This window comes from Arvicanthis niloticus, chromosome 22 (genome assembly GCF_011762505.2).
Source record: "Arvicanthis niloticus isolate mArvNil1 chromosome 22, mArvNil1.pat.X, whole genome shotgun sequence".
Taxonomy (NCBI): Eukaryota; Metazoa; Chordata; class Mammalia; order Rodentia; family Muridae; genus Arvicanthis; species Arvicanthis niloticus.
In genome coordinates, this window is record NC_133429.1 from 49,028,487 (window position 1) to 49,037,574 (window position 9,088).

At 46.4% G+C, this 9,088-nt stretch overlaps 1 pseudogene; it reads right to left on the reverse strand.

Annotated features, from left to right (window-relative positions):
* Nucleotides 1–1,836: 1,836 nt before the first annotated feature.
* LOC143435639 (tubulin polyglutamylase complex subunit 2 pseudogene) lies at nt 1,837–4,561 on the reverse strand (annotated as a pseudogene).
* Nucleotides 4,562–9,088: the final 4,527 nt, after the last annotated feature.

Here is a 9,088-nt window from a genome sequence, read left to right on the forward strand (position 1 = left end):
GGGGGATGGGCTTCTAGGTTTCAAAAGCACATGTTATTCCCAGCATGCTCTCTGCCTTGTTGTGATTGTGCCTCAGATGTGAATCCTCAGCTACTGCTCCAGTGTCTTGATTGCTTGCACACGGCCTTGATCCCACCGTGACAGTTGTGGACCCCCTCCCCGAGACTGTCAGCCCCCAATAACCTCTTTCTTCTATAGGTTGGCTTGGTCATGGTGTCTCATCACAGAAATAGAAAAGTGACTGACACAGGTCATGACTAACCAATGGTTGGATGCTCCAGGAGATAAGGATTTGATTGCGCTCACGGTCGGCCATTCTTTTTACCTAGAATATAAAACACATGTGGCATGAGCCAGGACACTTTCTTTGCATTGCTGGGTAAGGTAGGCAGCTGGCTACATAATGAGGTGAATAAGGAAAGATGTCAAATGTACAAAACTTTCCCAAGAAGCTTGGCTGCCCAGGGAAATGGAGAAAGGCAAGATACTAATTAGAGGGCTGGAATTTCCTTGCAGAGGCTCAGTCTTGACCACAGCTGGCTTATCCAGAGATGCCTGGCTTTGCCCACCCACCGGGCCTGACTGCTGCCTGAGAAGATCTGCTGGCCACAAGAAGTGTTCGACAGCCCAAGGGTTCTCTCTGGAGCCCTGAGCTCAGCTGACCCCACCATTGCTCACATCCTGTCACCGTTGGCAGGCCTTGATGGGTGTCCACCCTTCTGCACCAAGTCCAGTACTTCCTCTTCCTAACCACAGTTCACCACTTCCCAGACTCTTTCTGTGCCAAGACCCGGGCCACTCTGCTGCTTTGCTTGTTTGAAATCAGCTTCCCTGAAGACATGCTTCCTTTAGTGAGATCCTCGATTCTCCCAAGACCGTGGTTGTAGGAACACGGAGATGCAGCCATTCTGGGCTCTGTGTTCTCCATTTCTTCAGTACCTCCATTGGGGTTTCAGTTAGGGTTGTATTTAGTAACGAGTAACAGAAAGCCTGATCAGAGCAGGCTGAATGTTGAAGACCAGGAGAGCAGCTGCAGGTAAGGTGTTGGAGTGCTAAGCTGAAAACCTGAGATTTATCCAAAGGACCCACAAGGCAGAAGAGACCTGACTCCCATGGTTGTCCTCTGACCTCTGCATACACACACACACACACACACACACACACACACACACACACACACGCCTACACAGATACACACATATGCATACACATGAACACATGCACACACATGCACATGTATGTGCATGCACACACACAAGCACATGCATGCACACACATTCACACACACATGCATGCACATGACTAGACACACACATATGCGCACACATGAGCACATGCATGCACACACACATGTACATGCATGTACATGCCAACACACACACATGCACACAGATGAGCACATACATGCCCCCCCACATGCACATGCATGTGCATGCCTACACAGATGCACACACATGCACACACATGAGCACATGCATGCACACACACACACACACATTCACACGCACACACACATACACACATGCATGCACATGCCCCCCTACATGCACACACATGAGCACATGCACACATACACATATGCATATACACACTAACAGGCACACATACACTCACATACACATGCACAGACATGAGCACATGCACACACACGCACTCACACACACACATGCACACAGTGCCTTAATAGCAAAGAGTTGGGAGCAACTCTAGACTGGCTAATTCCTCAAGGATTGCTTACGGTTTTTTCTTTTTTGTTGTTGTTGTTGTTTTTTTTTTTTTTTTTGTTGTTGTTTTGTTTTGTTTTTTTGTTTTTTTGTTTTTTTTTTTGTTTTTTTTTGTTTTTTTGAGACAGGGTTTCTCTGTGTAGCCCTGGCTGTCCTGGAAAACTTTATCCTCAGTGACTGGTACGATCACAACCACTATATGGTTGCAGCTAGCCCTGGTGTTCTAAGTGGGCAGGTACCGAAGATGGATACCATCTCTCCCAGAAAGTTTTCTAATTGGCCAGGCTCCAGTCACTGACTAGGGGAATGTAAATACCTTGATTGCCTAAACTAATTACATGCATCCCCTGATGACCTGGGAGGGAGTGACTGTAAAAATCTGGACTTTGCTAGCCAGGGAGAGAGGGCTTGGCTCCTGAGTTGGCGCAATCATGGTTGCCTGAGAAATTTATGACTCTGTGTCCTCACAGGAACTCCCTGACAGCCTGTCCCCAACAGAACTGCAACCATGGTTATCTTGTAGTGTGTCTGTCTGCTAACTAGCCTGCCTCCTAGGAAGAGTATAAACACTCAACAAATGTTTGTTGAACTCACTAGAGATAGGTGCTGGGGAGCTGAATTTGATTGATAGCCGTTTGATGTTCCTCTAAAGGTGGGGAGACTTTGAACATGACTGAGAATATAGAACTACCATAATGAGTGAGTCAGAAGTTGGAGATTAGACAGACTGAGGGATGATGAAGAGAAGCGCCTGACGGGACAGAAAGCAGGGTCTCTCTGGATATGATGATGGCCCACGCACATAATCCCAACTAAAGTAGAGAAGGCAGAAGGCCAACCTGTGCTACACAGTGAGAGCATTTCAGAAACCAAACAGCGGCAAGAATAAAGCAGGGGCCATGAGCGTTTACCTCGGGCAGGAGAGGGGCCCCTCTCAGAGCCCTCATCGCTGACATTTGTGTCTATTGATAAGGACCAGGCAGGACACTGGGAACACTCCAGGAAACCTTTGCTTAATCTAAGTAGTGATCATATGTTGTCAAAGTGAGTGAAAATGAGGGTCAGAGCTGTCCAGGGGCATCCAGCGGCTTCCTGCTCTTCTGTGGCTTCATCTTACCCTGTAACACCCTGAAAAATCCCAGACCACTACCCAGTGCTCCTGAGCTGTCTGTGAAACATATTCGGCTCCCTCAATCAATCCGTCGATAAGGTTAGTGGTTTTGTTCTGGAAACAAAACACTTTACAGGAAACTGATCAGGAACATGAAACTTGAGAGCATTTAAAAAGAAAGGACCCCATCGAAAGGCATGTGTGGAGGTTGTTAAGGACATACGATCGAGTCTGTGTTTTCTCAAAATGTACAACCCGTCAGGCTAAGACATCAGCGTTATCTTGTCCGAAGAACAGTCTGAAAATGTTCATATGCAATTACATCCAAAACACTCGAGTGATAGAAGTCGGCCCTTCTCTGTGCCTGCCAACCTGTGAGCCTTATAAACACTTAAAGTGTGACAATCGAGACCATGAAACTTTCGTAACTGAAGTAGTCACATGACTGGTCGTTACTGATGCTTCCTGGCCAAGCCGTGGGTTCATGGAGGAGGGCTAATCACTGCTAAGAAACTGAAGATTGGGTAAACTGATACATTTACTCTTACAGATATTAAAAAGTAATTACTCTATTAGAGGTTGTGGTGGTTTGAATAGTAACAACCCCCATAGACTTGTGCGCTTGCATGCTTGGCCCGTAGGGAACGTCACTATTAGGAGGTGTGGCCTTGTTGGAGGAAGTGTATCACTGTGGAGGCCAGCTTTGAGGTCTTTTTTTTTTTTTTTTTTTTTAGATTTATTTCTTCATTGTATGTATATGAGTACACTGTTGCTCTCTTCAGACACACCAGCGGAGAGCATAGAATCCCATACAGACAGTTGTGAGCCACCATATGGTTGCGGGGAATTGAACTCAGAACCTTTGGAAGAGCAGACGGTGCACTTAACCTCTGAGTCATCTCTCCAGCCCCCTCAACCTGCTTTCTTATAGAACCCAGGACCACCAGCCCAGGGTTGGCGTCACCCACAGTGGGCTGGGCTGTCCCCATCAATCACTGATAAAGAACATGCTCTACAGGCTTGTTTACAGCCTGGTCTTACAGAGGTATTTTCTTAAGTGAGGTTCCCTTCTCTCAGATGACTCTAGCTTGTGTCAACTTGACATACCATCCAGCACAGCGACTAAGGGCCTGGGACTTTTCTGGCCACCTTCAGGCTCCCTTCTTCTTTGAGATTAAGATCTTGGTCATAAGCCCTTTGCCCAAGCCTGTTCACAAAGGAGTCTCTTCGGTGAGCAGGCTTGTGACGCAGGTCATGAGTTTATACATGCTGAACCATTGCTTGGCCTGTGGGCTGATGCCGTAACTGGTGAAGGCATATTGCCATTGGGTCTTGGATGATGAGCTGGCAGTAACAGGAAGGAACGGTATCTGTGAGAAAATGCCAATACAATGCTCTGGCCAGGAACTGGTTCTCAGGGTCATGAGCTAATTTGAGGTTTCTCATGGTTGCAAATAAGGCAAAGCTTCCCATCCCTATTGCTGTTTAAATATCACACTGGGAGGGTCAGAGTGAGGTTGCTCTGGCTGGTCTTTAAAAGTCTCATGAGTATCGCCCCTAAGTCTGCCAGAGTTGGCGCTTTAAGAATCGGCTATGCAGAAGTCTGCATGAGCCCAGTCAGTGTGGAAGTCATTACTCACTATGCCTCCAGAGGAGTGACATGGCACTCACGTAGCTGCACGCTCTGTGCCACGTGAAAGTCATTGGTCAATCCTGCAAAGGCCCCTCATAGCTACAGGCATAGCACGGGTGCTTCCATGAAGAAATCATAGGATATTCAGCTTTTCTATTATGATCACCTCCATTGCACCTAGGAAGGGCTCCAGGACATGGCTGTCTCCTTCTTAAGGTGAGGGCTTGCTGCCGCCTTGCAGGGGGACAGCGTCTCCTCTGTGGCTCATGGCGCGTATCCTTGCACTGCTGGGATAAATATAGCTGTAAGATAAGAGAGTCCGTGTGAACGATTTAGCCTACTGCCGGGTACATAAGGGATGTTGAATGAACTGTAGCCCCTAGTGTTTACTCACAAACGTGTGTTGTCTGTCCCACCTGCTCGACAATATGACGGTGCTGCATTTTGTGGTGAGCTACTATCCTCCTTGAGTCTAGCCTCTAGCTGAGGAAGAAAGATGTGCCCATAACATAATTCCAAAATCAGTGCAGAGTGGTAATGGTCACCAACATCCAAAGAGCACCTCTTTTCCTCCTCCTCCTCTTCCTCCTCCTCCTCTTCCTCATCATCCTCTTCCTCATCATCCTCTTCCTCCTCATCCTCTTCCTCCTCCTCTTCTTCCTCTTCTTCCTCCTTCTCCTCCTCCTTCTCTTTCTTCTCCTTCTTCCTCCCTCCCCTCCTCCTCCTCTTCCTCCTCCTCTTCTTCCTCCTTCTCCTCCTCCTCCTCTTCCTCCTCCTCTTCTTCCTCCTTCTCCTCCTCCTTCTCTTTCTTCTTCTCCTTCTTCCTCCCTCCCCCTCCTCCTCCTTCTCCTCCTCCTCCTCATCATTATTGAGAGAGAACACTTAGGTGCATGTACTTATATAGGTCAGAATACAACATTGGGAAATGGTTCTTTCCTTCTACCTTTTGAGACAGGTCTCTGTTGTCTCTGCTGGCCTAGGAGCTTCTGGGTGATTCTTCTATCTCTACTTCCTGTCTTGCTGTAGGACTGCTGGGATTAAAGATGTGCATCACCACATCTGTCCTTTTTGTGGGAGATGGAACAGGTCTCACAGTGCAGCCCCGGCTGGTCTTGAACTCACAGACTGCCTGCCTTCTGCCTTCTGAGTGCTGGGTTAAGAGCAATGTTTATCACCACACTGGCAAAACCTGGAATTTTTTCCCTTTGGGATCCAGGGATTGAACACTAGTGAGCCAGGTTTGTGCAATAAGCCCTTCTACTCACTGAGCTGCTTCACCTCCTTTTTGCTTGTTTGTTTTAAACAACCTGCATTAGAAAGTAGGTTTCCCATCAGAACCTGGAAATCATATACAAACAGAAAATGGAACAAAGATCCACTAAACAACACGTCTTATTTTTCTATTGTTGTAACAAAACACCATGACCAAGACAACTTGTAAAAGAAAATGTGCCGGGTAGTGGTGGCACACGCCTTTAATCCCAGCACTTGGGAGGCAGAGGCAGGTGGATTTCTGAGTTCGAGGCCAGCCTGGTCTACAGAGTGAGTTCCAGGACAGCCAGGGCTACACAGAGAAACCCTGTCTCGAAAAACCAAAAAAAAAAAAAAAAAAAAAAAAAAAAAAAAAAAAAAAAAAAAAAAAGTTTAATTTGGGTCTTATCGTTCCAGAGACCATGATCGTCACAGTGGGAGCCATGGCTGCAGGCAAGCATGGAGATGGAGCAGGGGCTGAGGGTTCACATCTAGAGACAGCAATGAGGTAGAGCATCAGCTTTATTTTCTTTGATATGTTTAAACATTTATTTTTATTAGTTTATTGTGTGTAGATGTGTGTGTCTGCATGAAGGTATGTGCACATGAATGCAGGTGTCCTCAGAGGCATCAGAGTCCCTTGGAAATAGGTGTGTGTGTGTGTGTGTGCATTTGCTTTTTCCTTTTTGAGAAAGGTTCTCTGTATGCAGCCCTGGCTGTCCTGGAACTATCTATGTGGACTAGGCTGGTCTCGAACTCACAGGGATCCTTATACTTCTGCCACTAAAGTGCTGGGATTAAAAGCATGTGCCACCACCATGCCTAAGTTCTTACGAATATTTTATATTTTATTTATTATTATACGTTATTATTTTATTTTGTTTTATTTTATGTGTGTGGCTATTTTGCCTCCATGAATGTCTGTATACCATGTATGTGCCCAGTACCCTTGGAAGCTAGAAGAGGGATATGGAATCCCCTGGAACTGGAGTTACAGGCAGTTGTGAGCTGCCATATAGATGCTGGGAATTGAACGTGGGTCCTCTAGATGAGCAGCCAGTGCTCTCAACCACTGAGCCATTTCTCTAGCCCCTTCTATTTCATTTTTTTAAGTACTCAAGATATTGTTATGGCATGAGCTATGTTCCTTGGGAAATTCATATATCAAAGCTCTTCATAGTCCTCAGAAAGAACCCACCCACAGCACCTTGATCTCAGGTCTTTGGCTTTCAACACCCTGAGTGGAATTTCTGTTGTTTAAGCCTCCAGCTTATGGTGCTTTATTACAGCAGCTGTAGCAAAACTAACACACCCATAAAATTGCTTTTGTGACTCACTCTTGGGTTGTGACCTCAAGTTCTCACACCATACAGTTTTTTTCCCCTCCTAATGCTGTCTCTCATGTCTGTAATCTTTGCAGACACTGGGTGGGATTGCAGGGCCTGGAGGGAGGTGAAGCAATGAAGTGTCAGGCAGGTGGGTGTCATCAATGAAAGCTGACCTGACCCTACGGTTACACAATCTGAAGTGTGTGTGCCCTAGTCACCTAACGTATCCCAGTCTCCACTGAGGTATGAGTAACTACCATTCTCTTTGAACACACCGTCCCCCATGATTTGGGCGTCATGGGGACACCCGAATCATCCTACTTGATAGACTGACAGTTATGGATCTCTAAATATTTACTTCTAAACCCTGGGTTTTCCTGTGACATCTGTGTCCCAAATGGCATGATCAGATATATAGGAAGATGAAATATTATTTTTCTTCTTGCACTTGCTTGTTTAGCAGATATCATCCTAGTTAATCCTAAAAGGAGCCAAGGCCGAGGCTGTAGCCTCTCTTCTCTCTCTCTTCCTGCCTGTTCTTGGATTCAGATTTCCCGAGATACCCAGATGGCAGGGTCTGGCTTTTACTACCATCTGTGGACATTCATCTGTGCAGTGGGCACCCAGAAGCACATAGGTGTGAGCCATGAGCTCACCTGTGTGTATACCTCAGCGTAAGCATTACTTGCTGGACCAGTCTCTGGAGAGACTCCTGTCTGCTGTCTCCACCCCTGCTCTCTTTCTCTTCTATTCACTGCCTTACAGACCCAAGAAACACACCTCTCTTCCGGGCTCTGCCTTTGAGGTGACAGCATTACTCTCCCATAACCTGGGAACCTCTGGGTAAGATGAAGAGCCTTCTGGTTTTTGTTTTGTTTTGTTTTGTTTTTTGTTTTTGTTTTTTTTTTTCTCGTAACATTTATTCTGGGCCATGAAAACAGTGTCTGGGACTGGAGAGATAGCTCAATGGTTAAGAGCTCTGGTTAAGACCCAGAGGACCTGGGTCTGATTACCAAGACCCACACGATAATTAGAACACAATCATCTGTAATCCTAATTCCACAGGATGTGATGCTTTCTTCTAGCCTCTGAAAGCACCAGGCATACACGTGGTACACATTCATGCAGATAGTATATCTATATACATTGAAAACAATCCATCAAATACTATCTGTTGGTCTGGGAATGTGGCTCACTTGGTAGCATGCTTGCCCAACATGTAAAAAACACTGGGTTCAGTTCTTAGCATCACAAGCCCTATGTGCTGTTTGTTGCATATTTCTAAGGCTGGCACTCGGGAGGTAAAGGCAAGAGGGTGAAGTTCAAGTTTGTCCTTGGCTACAGGGCAATTTTAAGGCCAGCCTGGGCTACATGACCCTTAACCTGCCTCTCTCTCTCTCTCTCTCTCTCTCTCTCTCTCTCTCTCTCTCTCTCTCTCTCTCTCTCTCTTTGGTTTTTCTAGACAGGGTTTCTCTGTGTAGCCCTGGCTGTCCTGGAACTCACTCTGTAGACCAGGCTGGCCTCGAGCTCAGAAATCTGCTCAGATTAAAGGTGTGGGCCACCACTGCCAGGTGACCCTTAGTCTCAACAACAGCATCGACAACCAAAGCCCAATCAAGCAGTCAAGTGATAACAACAACAACAAAAGTGCCTAGTGAATGCTGTTTACTCTAAGTGTTATTTAGAGGTAACAATGTTACTCTAAGCCTTTATGTACCAGTATATTCTACTCTCACAACCCCATGGCTTAAGCCACCCTGTGTGCTCTCTTTTACAGATAATGAACCAGCCAATTTTGCAGTTAGCATCTTTGGTAGAGATTGAACACAAAGAGGCCTTGCTCAGGGTCCATGACTATACTGTACGTGTATGTGCAGTTTGTTCTGCCAACCGGGTGGATCTAAGCATGCACTGTGCAGGGGAGTAATCAGTTCAGGCACCAGGGGGCGCCATAAGCCTGGCTTTTGCTCTTCAGCCCAGCCCTGAAAAGCAAGAGGAAAGCCAAAAATTCCAACTTGACACAGCCACCCTCAGACCATCC